This window comes from Silurus aristotelis (genome assembly GCF_946808225.1).
Source record: "Silurus aristotelis genome assembly, chromosome: 14".
NCBI classification, from domain to species: Eukaryota; Metazoa; Chordata; class Actinopteri; order Siluriformes; family Siluridae; genus Silurus; species Silurus aristotelis.
In genome coordinates this window covers 27827356-27848123 of record NC_139587.1, presented here as the reverse complement: position 1 = coordinate 27848123, position 20768 = coordinate 27827356, and the positions used below count along the sequence as shown (strand labels likewise).

Here is a 20768-nt window from a genome sequence, read left to right as displayed (position 1 = left end):
CAATAATAAATGGCATTTATGGCAGTGATCCTGTGCACACAGTGAGCTCCTTGAAGATCTGGTGTACATGCTGTGGAGAGGAAGATCTTGCTGCTATAGAGCTCTGATCTCATCCCTACTGAACACCTTCAGGATGAATGTGAACACTGACTGCACCCCAGGTCTCCTCACCTACATCAGTACCTGACTTTCATAACACACTTGTGGCTGATCCATAAACACACTCCAAAATCTAGTGGAACATCTTCCCAGAAGAGTGGAGGTATTTATAAAAGCTAAATGTGTGATGTGATGCTGATGACCAGGTGTCCCAATACTTTTGGCAATAAAGTGTATGTACATTTACATTTATGGCATTTGGTAGAGTTCCTTATCCAGAGCGACTTACATTTATCTCATTCATACAGCTGAGCAGTTATGGGGTTAAGGGCCTCACTCAGGGGCCCAGAAGTGGCAGCCTGGTTTGGTTGTGATAGATAGATAGAGGATTAGTGACATTCAGGTCCAAAGACCAATGCTTTAACCACTAATCCCCTATCTATCTATCTATCTATCTATCTATCTATCTATCTATCTATCTATCTATCTATCTATCTATCTATCTATCTATCTATCTATCTATCTATCTATCTATCTATCTATCTATCTATCTATCTATCTAGGAGGTGGCTTAGTGATTAAGGCTTTGGACTTTGGCTCTGAAGGTCATGAGTTTAAATCCCAGTCACACCAAGCTGCCACTCCTGGGCCCCTGAGTGAGGCCCTTAACCCCATAACTGCTCAGCTGTATGAATGAGATAAATGTAAGTTGCTCTGGATAAGGAACTCTACCGAATGCCATAAATGTAAATGTACATACACTATATTTCCAAAAGTATTGGGACACTTGGTCATCAGTACGGTATGTGATTTCTGAGCATCACATTCCACATTTACTCCCAATTTGCTTTTATAATTCCTTCCACTCTTCTGGAAAGATGTTCCACTAGATTTTAGAGTGTGTGAGATATTTGTGTTCATCAGCCATAAGGGTGTTCTGAAAGGCAGGAACTGATGAAGGTGAGGAGACCTGGGGTGCAGTCAGCGCTCACATTCATTCCAAAGGTGTTCAGTGGGGATGAGATCGGAGATAAATGTAAGTTGCTCTGGATGTGCAGTGCTTTCTAGAAAATTAAATATAAAATATAGGAGGAAATAACACACAGGTTTTTCTGAAGACTTCCCCCTTATTTGAATAAAGTGTTCATTTGTGCTCATTTTCATGAAGCATTTCACTGATCATGAAGTTCTCCGTATTTCACTTTCGAGGTATTTGTGTCCGTGTTTAGAGAGCCGCATTTCCTTCTGCTCCTGTGGTCTGTGATCTATAGCAGGAACCTCAGAGCTGCTCTGTTCACTGAACACATGCAGAAAAGTCCCTGATCTATTCATGAATGAACGATCAGCGTGGCTGCGTGAACTCTTACTGTGAACCCACACTTCCTGAAAACCTTCCCGAAAAATTTCTTCTCTCTTTTGCTTTCATTTTGTTCGTGTTGATGTAATCCGGCAAACGTTTCCTATAAGTGCCCATGCCAGATGTTTTAGAGGCGAAGAATTGCAGTGTATCAGGAATATAAACACTGGAGGATATACATTTCTCTGAATGAGATATGAATCATATTAGAGGATCGAAAAGTGGAATTAATCGCAGAGGCACAAATAGAAAAAGACGGTGTCGGGAATATGAAAGTGAAACACAAACAAACAATTAAATATCAACTAGGATTAAAAACAAGACCAAATTATAAAAAATTTAATAAAAATGATGGAAAGTTCATTCGCTTTGGAGCTTTTCTCAGATCAGACATGAAATTCCTAAAACTTCTTGTTCCTCCACATCATTGAGTCTCTTGTGTTCATAAAAACTTGTTGATTTGATCAAAATGCTTTTGTGCATCCTTTAATGGATTGTGTACGAGTGTCTGCTGTTTCCTACAGTATCAGTTGTTTATGTTCATGCATCAGAAAATATATTCTACTGGTTTGACCTGAATAGTTTTAACCCCCAAAAACATCTCAGTATCAGTTCATTGTTTACGTCATTGAATGTAAAATGATTAAACCAGATGTCAACATCTGTCATCTAACATTTCTATTAAACTTTATTGTGTAAATGTGTTGAACTGATGAATTGTGCAGATGAATCTTGAACGTCACTAATGAAGGCGAGTGAACAACATCAGATCAACCAATCATCAACCAGTTCTCTAAAACAGGTCAAAGGTGAATCTGGTGAATCTTCAGTTGGAGACTGAATGCAGACGGAGAAAAACACAGAATTATAATGTCTGAATATGGATGAACTAAAACTGTGCAGCATCACACTGAGAACATGAATAAACTTTCTGATGATTTTGTTTGTGATCAATGACAAAGTGACTTTTCATTCTGATGGGAATGAGATGTTCATTCACACAAATACTCACTTCTGAGAGATGAACTGAGGATTTTGGGAAAAGTTCAGACGTTTGCAAGAAATCCGACGTGTCGTTCTGTTTGTACAAATTATTATTCAGAAATGCACTTTACTGATTTATTAATATTAAGGACGATTCGAGCTCCAAAGCAGCTGAGAAAAACTGTAAATATGCTCTATGACCAAAAGTATTGGGACACCACTGTATAAAATGTCTTTGAATGTTGTAGCCTGAAATTTTCTCTTCACTTGATCTTGGAGACCCAAAACCTGTTCCAGCATGACAATACCCATGTGCACAAAGCCCATGAAGATAAGAAGATAAGGTTTCCACTGTTGGAGTAAAAGATTGAACACTTTTGGTATGATAAACATTCTCACATTCATCAGCACAAATCTCCACAAACACACTCCAAAATGTAAACATCTTCCCAGAAGAATGGAGGTTATAATAACAGTGAATGGGGACTAAATGTGGAATGGGATGTTCATGCTGGAACAGGTTTAAATCATATATGGATGAAAAGCATGTGTTTGTCCATACATTGTATTTTTATACAGGTATATTTGAAGGCATCTATCCATCTATAAGATCCAAAATGTCTTCGGAAAGATAATATTTTTCAGTTTATAATAAATGATGACAGAGATGTTCACAGAGGGAAGTGCAGCTCAGGCCACAAAAGCAGAAGGAAGTGGTGGATGTGGCACAAACTGGTAGAACATTAAGTACAGAGAATTACAGAGTAATACAGAGAGATTCTCCACTGGAGACGTTAAAACGAAGCTTCATCTTCTTCTGCTCAGCCGTAGGAATGATGAGGAATCATGGCAACTCTGAAGCTTCAGTTTTGGATGGAGGTCTTGGATTTGACTGGGTTTGGGATTGGAAGATATAGACAGCTTTCTTGCAGACCAAAAAATAATTTTTCTCCAGGGTTTCCCTTGAATTTGGCTTCCATCCAGCTTGCTCAAAAACCCTGACCAGTTTCCTGATCTCTGTGGATGAAATGCAGATAGGTTCAGAAGGGAAAGTCTTCTTCTTCTTTGTTGGAATCTGGTCTAACACTGGAGATTCTGTTGACGTTTCACCTTTTCTACAATCCACTGCTTCTAATACTCTCAAAGCTGAGACACAAAAAGAGGAAAACAAGAACAGGATAATCAAAGAGCAGTTCATTTTCATTATTCTGTTCAAATAAAATGATATTTGTACTAAGCAGGTGAGACACAATGGCCTTTATGGAGCAGCTGCTGGTCCTCCTGTAGGTTACAATGTGTTTCATAGGGATCAGTGGGTCGTGTGGGAAAAAGCAACAGGATCTGGAATAAGACATTGGTTATAGACAGAGAATATTATTATCATTCATTAATTAATGTATGCACTGATGTAGAACTCACCACTGGACACCAGGTGAGGTTCCTCATTCTAGCAGAACGTCTGATTTCACACAGAGACGTTTGAGATCCAGTAGAAATAAAAGTTCTGTGAGATCTTAGCTGTAGACTGAGAAAAAAAACAGGATATTGGTGTGATGGAAAGTTCTCCTGAGAATCTTTTTACATGATGCTTGTGTGCAAACAGGATCATATTTCTTTAAGGTCTTCCTCTAATCCTGACCTTCTCATCCCTTCATACGCCTGTATTTACGTCACATACCTATTTATATATATTCTTCAGCACAACAGTGAACCTCAGGATCAGATCATATGTGTAACAGAAATGAGTCATTAAGTCTCCAGTGTCTTCTGAAGAACTGTGATCATAATTACCTCATAATTCTCTTATTATAAAACATCCACAATCATACAAACAAAAAGCAGTGACTCTCAGAAAACCAGAACAAAAATATTCATTAGGTACAGTTACATGTGCGCCATACAGCATTTCAGTATCACTGTTACTACAGGCAGTAACACTGACCTCTTAAAAACACTAGTTGGCGCTATTACACTGATACTCAGAGGTGAGAATATGTGAGTTCTATAAAGAGCTCCACAGTGAACTGTACACACATATATATATGTGTGTGTACATACATTAGTCTTTTTTTTCTGAAGTCTGATCTAAGGCAAGATTTGGTGTAGATGTTTCACCTGCATGTTTAATTTATTTACTGTATAATTTCTCCAATGTGTTTAAAGCTGGATACGAGATGCCACCAGCATACAGTAAAAGTGAACTTCAAGACCACGCATGCAGATTATTTTAACCATTAACTAACGAATGTTATAAAAATGTAGAATAATATCTCCAAAGTCCTTTAACAGATTAGAATGAACAAGTAGAAAACAATGACTCTCAGGAAACCAGAACAAATACTGCACAGTGAAAATATTTATTAGAGACAGTTAGATGATACATGTATGTGATATATAACACTTGTTATTGTTTTACTGATTAATTCATACATAAAGACAGAACAGTCAGCGGTACTGAACTCTTAAAAACACCCGATGGCGCTGTTACATTGAGGTTTGGAGGCAGGAATATGTCAGTTTTAAAGTTTTACAGAAACAGTCATTTAGTGAAGGTTAGACTTCTGTGATGAAATCCGGTCTACTGTGGAGAATCAGGTTTAGGGGTTGAAGTGGTGCCTCCACAATTCAACGCTTTCATGTGGCCGTTAACCCATTCAGCTGCAGGATCCACACAGCGTTGATTTCCATTTACAGTCTCAAAACTGTGACACAAAAAAAGTGAAAAACTTGTTTAATGCAGAATTTTTAGGTTTTGTGAATTTTTCATTAATCTGATCAAATGATATTTGTCCTGAGCAGGTGCTACTCACACAATGGCCTTCAAGGGGCAGCTGCTGCTGGTCCTCCAGCAGGTCACAATGCGTTTTATTGGGATCTTTATATTAGTTGTGGTTGAACAGCAGGGGGTATTTTGGTCAAAGGCGTAAGGAGCTGAAATAAAAGATTGTTTATAGATGTAATTTAATGTATTATTGGTTCTGCTACATATAAGACAGATGTGTTCACACTGTATAGTCAATATAAGAAAGTGATGTAATACTCACCACTGGAAACCAGATGAAGAGAGCAGAGTGAGAGCACAAACAGCAGAGTCGTCAAGTTCCTCATTCTGGCAGAACGTCTGATTTCACACAGAGACGGAGTGGAGCGAGAGTTGAGAGGTCCAGTAGAGAGGAGAGTCGAGTGTTGAATAAGTGAGCGTCTCTGTACCTTATATATACAATCCAACAGAGTGATGCAAATGTCTGAGGTAAATTTTTTTCCTCTTTTTTTCTCAGTACTAGACTTCCTGCTACATTATAACATCCTTTTTTCTATTTCTTGAATGCTACTTCAGAGGAAAGTCTTCATTATTTGCAGAATTCGCCGGGAATTTTTTTTCACATGGTCATCTGCATATTGTTTACAGTTTTTCTCAGTTGCTTTGGAGCATTTCTCGAATCATCCTTAAGATTTGCAAATAAGTAAGTGCATTCTCGAAACAATGTGTACAAACAGCACAAGACATTGGATTTTAGGCAAAAGCCTGTTTTTTGCTCAAAATGGACTACAAGTATTGAAAATGCATGAGGCTGAATTTCTTCTAAGTGGCATCTATGAAGTTCATCAGCACAAATTGACACATTACTGTATGTGGGATATTGAATGTAAGAGACTGGACAGGATTCACACTTTTCTAATGTTCTTTACTAGTGGACTGCCAAAAAATGACAATATAATGTCATTTTGATAGAAAATAAAAAGACACAAATTAAAATTCCAAAAGGTAAACATAGGAAACACTTCTTAGGCAGAACTGCACATGCCGCACTATACAGTGTAATCAGTCTCTACCCCCTGATGTCCCAGTCTGTCAAACCATAGATTTTCATCCACATCACAACAGATATCATCCCTTGCAATACCATTGTGAGGTCATGATTGACAACATTGTCCACAATAAGGGCTCTAATTTTATCTGAAATGTGTCTCTGGCCTCTTCTTCCTCTTCCTCTATTTTGCCTCCTTACCCTTCCAGCATGCATCCTTATTCCTGCCTCTTGAACATGTTCATTTCCTTATTGTTCATCCATTTTCAACAATTGTAAATCTGTGTTTTGCTCTTTTTATATACACATTTGCCAATTACAGTAAATGTTCACGAGATTCAGCCTTGACCTATTTTAGAGAACTAGTTAATTATTGGTTGATCTGAAAGTAAACACGCCCCTTCATTAGTGACAATCAAGGGTCATCTTCACAATTTATCAGGACACATTTACCAAAAAAGTTTAATAGAACTGTGAGGAAGAAGAGCTTGAGAAATTTTGACAACTGGTTTAACCATTTTGCATTTAATGGCTTATGCAATGAACTGATGCCTAAATGTTTTTGGGGTTGAAACTATTCAGGTGAAACCAGTATAATACATTTTAAACAACATGAACATAAACAACTGATACTGTAGGAAAAGCAGACACTCGTACACAATCTATTAAATGATAGCATTCGCAATTTGATCAAAGCAACAAGAAATGTTCTTATGAAGAGCACAAACGACTCAATGATGTGGAGGAACAAGTAGTTTTGAGAATTTCATTTCTGATCTGAGAAACGCTCCAAAGCGACTCCAGAAAAAAACTGTAATGAATTTGTGCTGAAATTCAGATTCAGAAGGAAGTGAAATTTTGTGTCTTTTCAGTCGCTGTGATCCAAAACATAGTTTATATCAAGAAACACTGAAACTGTGCAGCATCACACTGAGAACATTAATAAACATTCTGATGATTTTGTTTGTGATCAATGACAAAAGGACTCGTTATTCTGATGGGAATGAGATGTTCATTGACACAAATACTCACTTCTGAGAGATGAACTGAGGATTTTGAGAAAAGTTCAGACTTTTGCAAAAAATCCAACGTGTAGTTTCTATCTCTAAATTTATCTCTTTAAACAAAATGCAGACGACCATGAGCTTTTCACCGAGCACACAGGCTGAAAAATCCCCACTTTATTCATGGATCAGGATTTTCCCCAGAGTTCCAGATGGTTAATTCATCGTTTACTGTAGAACCTTCATGCAAAAATAAGTTATTCTCCAAACTGTTACCACAATGTGGAAGGAGCACAATTGTACTGGACATCTTCGGATGTGGTAGCGTGACATTTTTTTTCTCCACTTGAACTAGGAGACCCAAACCTGTTCCAGTTCCATAAAGATCTGCTGTCCATGGGTTGGAGTAAAACATCTCCTTCTAGAGACCTCCAACCCTATTAAACACCTTTGGGATGAATGTGAACTCTGACTGCACCGCAGAGGCTCCTCACCTCACCGTCATCAGTATCTGACTTTACTAACGCACCAATCCAAAATCCAGTGAAGATCTTCCCTGAAGAGTGAAGGGTTTTGAAGCACATGCAAATCTAATTGTATTTTATCCTGATCCTAATCTGACGTTTCACTCTGTAACATCTGAAACTCTGGATTTTTGTCAACAATCGTGATTTTAAAAAAGCAGCCCAACTTACACTGGATCTTTACACAATGTACTCGAGTGGGAGAAAGTGAAGACAATGCCAGTCCTGATTCACAGAAGGGTTTCCTAATCCTGGGGGAAAGAAACCCATGACAAAAAGCCCCCCGTGTGAAAAAGTTTCATCAGAGTCTGCAAATAGTGAAACACTGCATAGAAGTCGTGTTCAAGAAAAAGAACGAGAAAAGAGGAAGAAACTCAGTACTAAGAAACCGCACACGTGGATCCTTCTCACGCTCTGATTGTGCATATAAAATGGAGAGAATTTCACTCATCCAGCACTCGACTCTCCTCTCTACTGGATCTCCAACTCTCGCTCTGCTCCGTCTCTGTGTGAAATCAGACGTTCTGATAGAATGAGGAACCTGACGACTCTGCTGTTTCTGCTGTCGCTCTGCTTTCTTCACCTGGTGTCCAGTGGTGAGTTTTACATTTTCAATCTCAATATTTTTTTTTACAATACAGTGTGTACAGTGATGTAGCAACAGGAACGATTTTTCTAAAACTATTAAACTTTGTTTCAGGTCCTGTTTCTTTCGAATACAAGAATCGCTGCTGTTCAAAAACATCAAATACGAAGATCCCTCTAAATAACATCGTGACCTACAGGAGGACCAGCAGCAGCTGCCCCATGAAGGCCATTGTGTGAGTCTCACCTGCTCAGTACAAATATAATCGTTGCATCTGATCAGCATTAGAATCTAATAAACCAGAATCAAATTTAAAGCGTAGAGTTGAACCTCTTAGTGTTGCTCTTTGATTTTTCTACATTAATCAAGTCCTTCTTTTTTGTATTACAGATTTGAGACTATAAAAGGAAAACAACTGTGTGTGGATCCTTCAGTTTCATGGGTCAAAAGTCACATGAAAGCAGTAGATCATAGAAACAAGGCTACGTCAACATCATAACTTCAAATATCAGAATTTAACTGGAATTTGTAATTTATTATACAACTGACATCATTCACACATTTCTATTTTTTTTTTGAGATAAGTATCACTGTAGCATCTTCATGTTGTCATATGAAATAAAATGCATGTAAAATGTACATGTCTCTAATAAATCTATAATAAATATATATATGTACAGAATTTGTTCTGGTTTCCTGAAACTCATTGTTTTATAATTGCATTATCAGCACTGTTGTGTGATGGGTGATGTGGTGTAGTTTCTGTTTTTCAAATTCGCCACTTTCCTGCCCATGGAATTACTGTATAGTTAAGGACCAAATGGGACAAAAGTTACATTAAGGTCAAGTAACACACTGAAGAAGACACAACCCTGATCAACCACCACTAGCAGGTCATTTACCACTTTAACCAGTGCCGTCTCTGTGCTACAGTGAGGCCTAAATCCTGACATAAATGTTATTTCTATCCAGGTCTGAAATTATCTGTTTGAAAAAACATAATTTGTTAATTTTGATGAGGAATAAATTGTAATTAGTTCAGTCACTTGGAGGGAGTGATTCAAATTGTGGATTTGGTATTGTATCTACTGGTATTGTATCTACTGGTATTGTATCTACTGGTATTGTATCTACTGGTATTGTATCTACAGGCTTTGTTATCAGATTGTCTGGCAAGAAATTTGGCATAAAAATGTTCATTTTGCTATTAAAATCACTTATTATTTATCAACAGGTAAAATGTTTACCATTTCAAACATCTGATATTCTTTAGGAAAATATTTACTATTTCTATTAACCCCATTGATGGCTTTCTGACCTTATATAAAAAAGTGTTTTTGAAAAGAGAAATAAAAAAGCAAAAGATGGAGAAGTAAAAGATCCAACACAAGGAATATATAAAACAGTAATTCCATGGGCAGGAAAGTGGCGAATTTGAAAAACAGAAACTACACCACATCACCCATCACACAACAGTGCTGATAATGCAATTATAAAACAATGAGTTTCAGGAAACCAGAACAAATTCTGTACATATATATATTTATTATAGATTTATTAGAGACATGTACATTTTACATGCATTTTATTTCATATGACAACATGAAGATGCTACAGTGATACTTATCTCAAAAAAAAAATAGAAATGTGTGAATGATGTCAGTTGTATAATAAATTACAAATTCCAGTTAAATTCTGATATTTGAAGTTATGATGTTGACGTAGCCTTGTTTCTATGATCTACTGCTTTCATGTGACTTTTGACCCATGAAACTGAAGGATCCACACACAGTTGTTTTCCTTTTATAGTCTCAAATCTGTAATACAAAAAAGAAGGACTTGATTAATGTAGAAAAATCAAAGAGCAACACTAAGAGGTTCAACTCTACGCTTTAAATTTGATTCTGGTTTATTAGATTCTAATGCTGATCAGATGCAACGATTATATTTGTACTGAGCAGGTGAGACTCACACAATGGCCTTCATGGGGCAGCTGCTGCTGGTCCTCCTGTAGGTCACGATGTTATTTAGAGGGATCTTCGTATTTGATGTTTTTGAACAGCAGCGATTCTTGTATTCGAAAGAAACAGGACCTGAAACAAAGTTTAATAGTTTTAGAAAAATCGTTCCTGTTGCTACATCACTGTACACACTGTATTGTAAAAAAAAATATTGAGATTGAAAATGTAAAACTCACCACTGGACACCAGGTGAAGAAAGCAGAGCGACAGCAGAAACAGCAGAGTCGTCAGGTTCCTCATTCTATCAGAACGTCTGATTTCACACAGAGACGGAGCAGAGCGAGAGTTGGAGATCCAGTAGAGAGGAGAGTCGAGTGCTGGATGAGTGAAATTCTCTCCATTTTATATGCACAATCAGAGCGTGAGAAGGATCCACGTGTGCGGTTTCTTAGTACTGAGTTTCTTCCTCTTTTCTCGTTCTTTTTCTTGAACACGACTTCTATGCAGTGTTTCACTATTTGCAGACTCTGATGAAACTTTTTCACACGGGGGGCTTTTTGTCATGGGTTTCTTTCCCCCAGGATTAGGAAACCCTTCTGTGAATCAGGACTGGCATTGTCTTCACTTTCTCCCACTCGAGTACATTGTGTAAAGATCCAGTGTAAGTTGGGCTGCTTTTTTAAAATCACGATTGTTGACAAAAATCCAGAGTTTCAGATGTTACAGAGTGAAACGTCAGATTAGGATCAGGATAAAATACAATTAGATTTGCATGTGCTTCAAAACCCTTCACTCTTCAGGGAAGATCTTCACTGGATTTTGGATTGGTGCGTTAGTAAAGTCAGATACTGATGACGGTGAGGTGAGGAGCCTCTGCGGTGCAGTCAGAGTTCACATTCATCCCAAAGGTGTTTAATAGGGTTGGAGGTCTCTAGAAGGAGATGTTTTACTCCAACCCATGGACAGCAGATCTTTATGGAACTGGAACAGGTTTGGGTCTCCTAGTTCAAGTGGAGAATAAAATGTCATGCTACCACATCCGAAGATGTCCAGTACAATTGTGCTCCTTCCACATTGTGGTAACAGTTTGGAGAAGAACCACAAATGGCTTGAAAAGTCAGGTGACAGTTTGTATAACATAAAATGAGAGAATCCGTGTTCACATTTTCATTTCCTTCTGCTCCTGATTCAGAAAACCAACGTGATCCTGATGGATGTTATTGGGTCTGAGGTGTGTGTGTGTGTGTGTGTGTGTGTGTGTGTGTGTGTGTGTGTGTGTGTGTGTGTGTGTGTGTGTGTCATATGGTAAAAAATATTCATTTATATATTTTTAATATATGTTAAATATATGTTTTATGCAGCGATGTTTAATAAAATATATTTTTATAGAAATTATTAAAAAATTTTATTTAAACCAAATATATTTCAAATTATATTTTAGGGTCAAGAAAATACATTTGATAATATAATATATATAAAATGTTCCTTGCTTGATTTGTGAAATGTGTTACTGTATATGTACATGTTTTAGACATAAAATAAAGATTTTCTTAACATTTTTAATGTGAATGTATTTTCTTGGATTGAAATATTTGGAGGCCAAAATAAAATAATTAGAAAATATACATACATATATATATAATTTATATTCATATTTTTTTAGTATTTATGTAAATATATTTTTCAATATATTTTAGCAAATATTTTATTTTATATATATTTTTTAAATCATTTTTTTTTATCGTGTGTGTGTGTGTGTGTGTGTGTGTGTGTGTGTGTGTGTGTGTGTGTGTGTGTGTGTGTGTGTGTGCTTTACATCTGGACTTCAAGGAGATCTTATTTTTCAATGAAGGTTCTACAATAATAATAATAATAATAATAATAATAATAATAATAATAATAATAATAATAATAATAATAATAATTAACCATCTGGAATCCTGATTCATGAATAAAGTGGGGATTTTTCAGGCTGTGTGTTCGGTGAAAAGCTCAGTAGTGCGGTTCCTCGTGTTGAACACAAACCACAAATGCAGAAGGAAGTGACCGTGAAGTGTCACTCCGACTCTCTGTACTATAATACCTAGAAGGTTCCCTACAGAGAACTCTAATATTAAAGGGGTACTTCATGAACATTTTACAATTTATAATAAATCCATGTTGAGCTTTCACATGAGGGACTGTGATTTTTTTAAATATCTTCTTCATTCAGCTTCTCTCATTAGGGGTCCCTGGTGGCTCCATCCTCAGCATTGTTCTAGCGATGTACCCCATGTCCCTCCTCTGCACATGTCCAAACCAGAGATTTTTTTAAATACATGATTAATGAAAATAAAGCAACTATTACAACCAATTTATACCAATTTCAAGCATAAAAATTAATAAAAAATACATGAATGGCCAAAATATTGCTGACAAGACAGATATTTTTCATAATTATTACACAAGTTATTTGTTCTCCATAAGATTGGTATGTTTTCTTTAACATCTTATTCCACATTTATTCCCAATTTGCTGTAAGAATAACCACAAAACACCCTTAAACCCTAGTAAGATATTATGAGGAAGCTCTTGAGGAAGACATGCACTGTGATGCGTTTCTGTGGGGAATGTTTTTAATGACTAATGAAACAAAAACAGGCCTCGCTCATGGATGCAGGACTATAAATTTAACATCTGTATATTCTAGAAGTTATACACTATGCCAGTTTCTGTCTCTTTAGCACTTATGCTAATGTGGAAAAATATTTACTTACAAAAATACTCTAATTACAATAACAGTAATAAGTCTGGTGTCATCCGTAGTTCCAAGTAATGTTTGAGGAGGGAAGGGGGGGTGTAAACATTTGCACAGGGCGGTGATTAGCTGGGCTCGATGTGGACACAGGACACCTTGTGTCCCTGAACAGAGAGCCTTTGTTCACTCTTAACACAATTTCACGGAAATTTGTAAAACTCAGAGCCACAGTCAAGTTCCTGGGTTTGCAAGGACTCTCAGGCTCAGGAAGGGGCGGAGCTTAAATCAGAAATCATGAGCATTACCATTAGCATGAAATACTGGTTTTAATATGCAGAAGAATTCAAATCAAATTATATTCGATTTTGGAAAAATGATGTTAGTCTAAAATTTGCTAGCAAGCTTCCACGATATATAATGAGCTAATGTTAGCTAGGTTACTAACCAACATAGACACCAAGACCTTTAACCATGTAGCTACACTATATGGTCAAACGTTTGTGGACACCTGACCATAAGACTGAAATGTATAATCTTGAATATTCAAACATTTATCCATTCCTCATTTAGTCCCCTTTTGCTGTTATAATAACCTCCACTATTCTGAGGAAGATGTTCCACTAGAGTTTACAGTGTGTTTGTGGAGATGTGTGTGATTAATTCAAAAACAATTGCGTTAGTATAGTCAGATTCTGATGTAGGTGAGAAGGTGAGAAGACCTGTGGTGCAGATGGTGTTTACATCCATCCCAAAGGTGTTCAGTAGGGTTGAGATCAGAGCTCTATAACAGGCCATGCAAGATCTTCCTCTCCAGCTTGTGTAAAACATCTTTATAGAAGCTGCCTTTGTGCACAGGGGCATTGTCAGGGTGGAACCTTTGTTTTCCCTGTAGTTAGCGTCCATACATCTTGTCCTAAAACCTCTTTAGCAACTCCACAACACGATGCAACCCCACCATGCTTCACAGTAGCAAAGAATTTCTGTCCAAAGTAATACTTTGTGCCAAGGACAAAAAAAATGCCAAACTTAACCTTTTCCACACGTTTTCAAAGAGTCTAATATTCTTCTGGAAAAAATCCAGAAAAAGTGCACAAGCATGTTATTATTCTCAGTGCTGACCAGAAGAGTGGGAGCCTAAGCATGAAGATCTATGAGCGCGTACAAATACAAATATGTACTGTATAACACCAGACCTGTGTGTTGAAGCTTCAGATTTAATAAATGTTATATTTACATAATTCCAGGAATGAACGTAAATCTAATTAAACAACCTGGAAGAATTTTATTGACGACTTTATAACATGAATTTAGATTCATATTCACATGATAGAGCATAAGTGTGTAGGCGACGTGTTTATACACTATTCTAATGTCTTGAATCAGTTCAGCATATTTAGATTTTTTAAGATTTCTCCTGTTTAAATATATTTTTTGTTTTAGAAATGAAATAAATTTGCACCTATACTATTTTTAATATCCCTATTTCACTTTCCATAAGAGCTATTTGTAATTGTTTAAATGTAAGTTCAGCATCAGACAGGATGATGTGACAGCGCCACCTTGTGTTCAGGATGCTTTACTTCTTTTCTATACAATAAGTTATCAGAGGATTAATGAAGAGAGACAACAGAACTGTTGGTAAATATTCTACTGATGGACCTTGATGTGGTTTATGTGCTTAATAAATGTATTTATGAAGCGTATGATTAGAAATATTCTGACAAATCAGAAACTGATGCTGATGTCCTGTCTTTTTTGATGATACGGAATATTATCGGAATTGGTTATGAATGTGGAATATTGTGGAATGCTGAACATTTTAGCATTACTAACTCTGTATTCTTATAGTTGTGATTGCTAAATAGGACTGAACTGAAGAAAACTACTCAGGCCAACATGCTGTCCATTTTACTGAGTATAATGTGGTCAAAATCCATAGAGGATTTTAGAAATGTTTCACATAGCTAGATAGTAGTAGGTCATTTGGCACCTTAATCAGCACCGTCTCCGCTATAAAACCTGACTAAAATATTTAAAAAAATTTATTCCTATGCAAGGTGTGAAACGTGTATATAAGGAATCTGGGATTCAAGTTGATTTTATGAGTTTGATGAGGAAATTAACATTTACATTTATGGCATTTGGCAGATGTCCTTATCCAATTATCTTGTGTATACAACCAAGTACTAGAGAGTTAAGGACCTTGCTCAAGGGCCCAACACTGGAAGCTTGGTGGTGCTGGAATTTGAACTACACCCACTTCATTGGTAAAGTCATATCCTCACATGGGTTTTCTTACCACTGATATGCAGATGAAACTCAACTCATCTTTTTTTTTCCCTCCCTCAGATACCACAGCTTTCTGATGAGTGCTCATCAATTAAAACTCAACCCCAGCAAAACAGAACCGCTGATCATCCCAGGTGATTCATCTCTAGGTCAAGATCTCAGATTAACTCCTCATGACTGCTCTCCCCTTCAGCCACTGCTCGTAACCTCGGGGTAACTATGGACAATGAACTGTCCTTCTTCTCACATGTCGCTAATGTTACTCGTTCCTGTTCATTTCTTTTCTACAACAGCCAAAGGATTCGACCATTTCTGTCCACACATGCTGCCCAGGGGCTTGTTCAGGCTCTTATGATTTCGAGACTGGACTACTGCAACTCTCTGCTGGCAGGTCTTCCCCTGAACGCTACTCGTCCACTGCAAATGATCCAAAATGCAGCTGCATGACTTGTGTTCAATCAGCCCAAGTTCTCCCACACCAGTAGCTGCACGTATCAGATTCAAAACACTGATGTTCACCTACAAGGCCAAAAATGAACCAGCACCATCTTACCTCAGCGACCTCATCACATCTCGCACTGCACCACGCTGTCTGAGATCCTCCAGCACTGCTCCACTGGTACCACCTTCTCTCAGAATGAGAGGTAAGTACACTTCACCGAGGTGGTGGAATAAACTTCCCCTAGATGTCCGTACAGTGGAGTCCCTGACTATCTTCAAGCAATGATTGAATACCTACCTCTTCCTGAAACACTTAAATTAGCACTTTCCAAGTTTGCTTTGTAGAATTCAAGAGTTATATTTATATTAAGTTTGTAATCTGGTGTACCTGTGTAGATTTATTCATTGCTGGAGACTCACAGCACTTTTGTACGTCGCTCTGGATACAGGCGTCTGATAAATGCCGCAAATGTAAATGTAAATGTTGCTGTTACTGATATCTACAGGGTTGGTTATTATATCACCTGGCTTTTCTTTAAATATCAGAATTTCTGTTCCTGACATTTACATTTTTGCATTGAAAAATAAAAAAATAAATGAAATCATCACTGGAACATTTCGACGTGTGCATGTTTCTGTGGTGATCTTATTCCTAGACAACTTTTCTACAGTATCGATCGAAGAATCTAGGATTATTCTTGTTATATCCAATTAGAGAGAAGTTCCTAAGAGATTTTCTGTAGCTCAGGAGGCCATTTTTCCAAGCTGTTTAAAATGTGACTAGTTTGGTTTGACATCATTTATGTTCTGATGTTGAAGTGGTCTGTTTTAAGGTGTGTGTGATTGTTATATGAGGGTGATTGTGTTTCGGATTGGTCAATGCATCTTGCAAAATGATTGTCATATAGATGGAAAAGTGAAGGATGCCATAAATGAAAACAATAGCACAAAATTATAATGAATAAAGATACAATTTAATTTGAATAAAACATAAAAAAAAGAAACTCCTTCTAAATGATTTAAAAACTATTTGTAAATTACAACAAGTCACAAAAAAACTCAACAAAAACTGCACATTGTATAGACTTATTAAAGACATTTACATGTTCCCTGTGTGTTACTCCACACCACTGCAACTTTTATGGATTCATTCTTTGGGAACACACATGAAGATGCTAAAAAACAGTGCTAACTCTTAGTGTTGTTACACTCAGGCTCATAGGTGTGAATCTGTCAGTTAATAAATAAATAATACAGAAGATCTAGTCTGATGCTGGGATTCAGGGTTTTGGTGTCGAAATGGCCTTTTGGACCCATGGAGCTGAGGGATCTGCACAGATCTGTTTTCTCTTTATGGTTGTAAATCTGTGAAACAAAAAGAGGGACATAATGAGATCAGATTAATACAAGTGATTGCATTTTTACATACATTAATCGCATTTTTACATCTAATGGGTTTCTATCATTGCTCAGGTGTGGCAGCATTGTGCGGCTTTACAACTGTAAGCTTGTGATACTCACACAATGGCCTTTATAGGGCAGCTGCTGCTGGTGCTCCTGTAGCTCACAATGTTCTTTAAAGGGATCCTCATAGTAGTTATAGTTGAACAGCAGCGTGTCTTGTATTCAAAAGCAAAAGGAGCTAAAACAAAGCATTATAGAGTTTATTATAAATCATACTGATATATACAAGACAGATGAGGTCAGCATTCTGCATTTATCACAGTGATGTAACACTCACCACTGAACACCAGATGAAGAGAGCAGAGCGAGAGCACAAACAGCAGAGCCGTCAGGTTCCTCATACTGGCAGAACGTCTGATTTCACACAGAGATAGAAGAGAGGAGATCCAGTAGAGAGGAGAGTCGAGTGCTGGATGAGTGAAATTCTCTCTATCTTATATATACACTCAGAGGAGGAGCACATGTGCAGTTTCATAGTACTGAATTTCCTGCTACAATTCATAACATCCTTCCTCTTTTCTTTTCCTTTCTCTTCTATGCAACGTTTTCACTATTGACAGAAATCAGACGTTATTTTGATGAGGGTTTCTCATCATTCTGAGAGATTTACAGTATTTGGCAGACGTCTTTATCCAAATAAATAAAAAGACAGAAGTGTAAAAACTTAATAAATGGTAATCATTTATTTTTTTTTATCATTGAGAAACTGATGCTGATGTTGTGTCCTTTTTTTTTGGAATCATGTGCACTGATGCAACTGCAAGACATTTTAGTGCATTTCCTATGTTTGTAGCCTAATCACATGATGCGCAAAATAACAATTGTTAATGAATGTGAAATATGCAGAACATTTAACAAACTCTACAGACTCTACAGACTTTGCTTTATAGGACTGAACCGAAGAAAACTGCTTAGGCCAACATGCTAGATAGATAGATAGATAGATAGATAGATAGATAGATAGATAGATAGATAGATAGATAGATAGATAGATAGATAGATAGATAGATAGATAGATAGACAGACAGACAGACAGACAGACAGACAGACAGACAGACAGACAGACAGACAGACAGACAGACAGACAGACAGACAGACAGATGTCTGAGTCCCAAACACTAATTAAGACTGTGAGGCTTTGTAAGAGAAACATCTGCTCTCTGTTGTAGCCTTCTCTATTCAGTGTACCAACAAATAGCCTGTACCTTTTGAGTGAAGTAGGCATGCATCTCCATTACAGACCAAATGCTTTTTGATAGTAAAAAATGGTAGTCAGTTTTTTGATTATTATGTCATTTCAACTAAATAAATGAACAGCTAAAAACAGACACTATGGATTTCCACATTCAGCTTTTACCCCTGCATAGAGGAGCGTTTCACACCGTTTTTTGACCAGGGTTAGGAAGCCGTGCTCTGAAGCAGGGATAGAACTGCTTACTGATGGAAGTGAGGTGAGGAGGCCTGGGGTGCAGTCAGCATTTCAGTTCATCCTAAAAGTGTTCATTTAGCTTGAGGTGTTTTCAGCAGCCCACTCAAGATCCATTACAAATCATGGAAACCACATAGAGTTGATCTTTGTGCACAGGGACATGGTCATGGACAGGTTCCAGTCCAGTTCCAGTTGGGGGACGATGAAATTCTAACAATACAATACAATACAAACAAACTATAATAACTGTTCTGGTGCTACTGATAAGTCTGAAATAATTACTGAGCTGTAGATCAAAGGCAATTACACTAACCACCATTACATAATCGACTGCTTTTAGATCTTATTTTCCCCTTTACAAAAAGCCATCTGGATAACATCAATACCAACAATGACGTTGTTACAGATAGTGTGTGTGTGTGTGTGTGTGTGTGTGTGTGTGTGTGTGTGTGTGTGTGTGTGGTGGGGATTTCAGAATTCCAGGGAAAATCCTGATACATGAATGGAGTGGGAATTTTTCAGCCTGTGTTCGGTGAAAAGTTTAGCAGTGCGGTTCCTCATGTCGTACACAAACCAGACGAGCAGAAGGAAGTGGCCAGGAAGCGTCACTCCGACTCTCTGTACTATAATACCTAGAATGTTCAATACAGAGAACTTTAATATTACAGGGGGACTTCATGAAAATGTCACAAATCATAATCCATGTTTTGACAGAGCTCTCAAACATAAGGACTCTGTATAGAATTACGACTCTGTATCATAGTAACTGTAGTTTTATATATATATATATATATATATCTAGACCAACTGTAAGAGCCTTACACAAGGGCTTATTCCTGGCAGCTTGGCATTGCTGGAATATGAACTCATAACCTTTCTGATCAGATGAGCTTAACTACTGATCTACCACTTTCACTGAGCTCCAGACATGCCCGCTCTCACCTTTCAACTTGTCCTGATAATGTAACATTACCCTTAGAACACATTACTACCCCCACCATGCTACACAGCTTTCCGTGTTCTCTGAGATTTCAACGTACTTTTTAAGCAAATAATATGCTTTTTCTCTGTTCTTGATCGTCCTATTCACAGAAGGATGGATCACATTTAGCATTCCAACAAGAGACCATAACAGTTGCACTTAATATTAATCTGGAACATTTTAATTAAATTAGAAATTTGAAAAATTCCATTACAATAAATCAATACAGTATATGTTATAAACATGAATTTATATATATTGAAGCTTCAGATAAAATTAATAAATTATGTAGAAATTTTGAAAAACGAAATTATTCAGATATAATAACAATGATAGTTAAATAATTTCTGGGATTAACTAATAATAACCAAAGCGGCTTGGAAGAATTTTACTCCTGACATCATTCCTCAGGTTTTAGGTTAATATTAATATATGACATTTTTTTATTTACGTAGGCTACAGGTTCACACACGGTCAAATATTCTGTTTTAGTTTAAGATTTTTTTTTTTTTTTTTTTTTTTGATACGAGAAAAAATTTGAATAATGATCCATGAATGGAAAAATACCCTAAAACCAAAACCCTGATCAGGGTGACAGCGCCACCGTGTGTTCAGCATTCTTCAGGTCTTACAATACCATGAGTGATGAAACTTAAGAGAGAATCTGTAATGGATGCATTATAGACACACAACTGTGCTTAAACCATGTCTGTGTTACAGTATCATTTTTATGTGTTTTATATTCTTATTTAATGTTATGAATTTTTTAAGGAATCATTTTAAGCATGTTATTTTACAGACATGATGATGTTTGATACAAATGAATATCATCATTCTCCTTCAGTTGTAGATATACTTCTCATAGATAGATAGATAGATAGATAGATAGATAGATAGATAGATAGATAGATAGATAGATAGATAGATAGATAGATAGATAGATAGATAGATAGAAACTCCATGCAGAAGTATTGCATCAGGTTTGATTAGTGAAATCGAGCAGAAGCCATCAGGATCACTGGTCTGCTAATTGTAAATCTTCTACCCTACAGACCCCTCAGATGAACTTTTGTTTTTCATTTCTTAAAATAATAATAAAACT

The 20768-nt window shown here is 36.9% G+C and overlaps 1 long non-coding RNA gene and 1 pseudogene across 3 annotated transcripts; one reads left to right on the top strand and one right to left on the bottom strand.

Annotated features, from left to right (window-relative positions):
- Window positions 1–5608: 5608 nt before the first annotated feature.
- LOC310736505 lies at window positions 5609–9042 on the top strand. Of its 2 annotated transcripts, XR_014536567.1 has the most exons (4): window positions 5609–5690; window positions 7609–8373; window positions 8478–8598; window positions 8754–9042. It is a non-coding gene; the product is annotated as an uncharacterized lncRNA (long non-coding RNA). The 2 variants fall into 2 exon arrangements; XR_014536568.1 differs by lacking the exon at window positions 5609–5690 and having other exon boundaries at window positions 7355–8373.
- Window positions 9043–9891: 849 nt separating this feature from the next.
- Window positions 9892–17686, bottom strand: LOC310737427 (annotated as a pseudogene). The gene is made up of 6 exons (XR_014538203.1): window positions 17533–17686; window positions 17313–17433; window positions 17096–17156; window positions 10561–10881; window positions 10336–10456; window positions 9892–10180 (listed from the first exon to the last, which is right to left on the bottom strand). The product of XR_014538203.1 is annotated as an uncharacterized misc_RNA (transcript).
- Between the last annotated feature and the right edge of the window lie 3082 nt (window positions 17687–20768).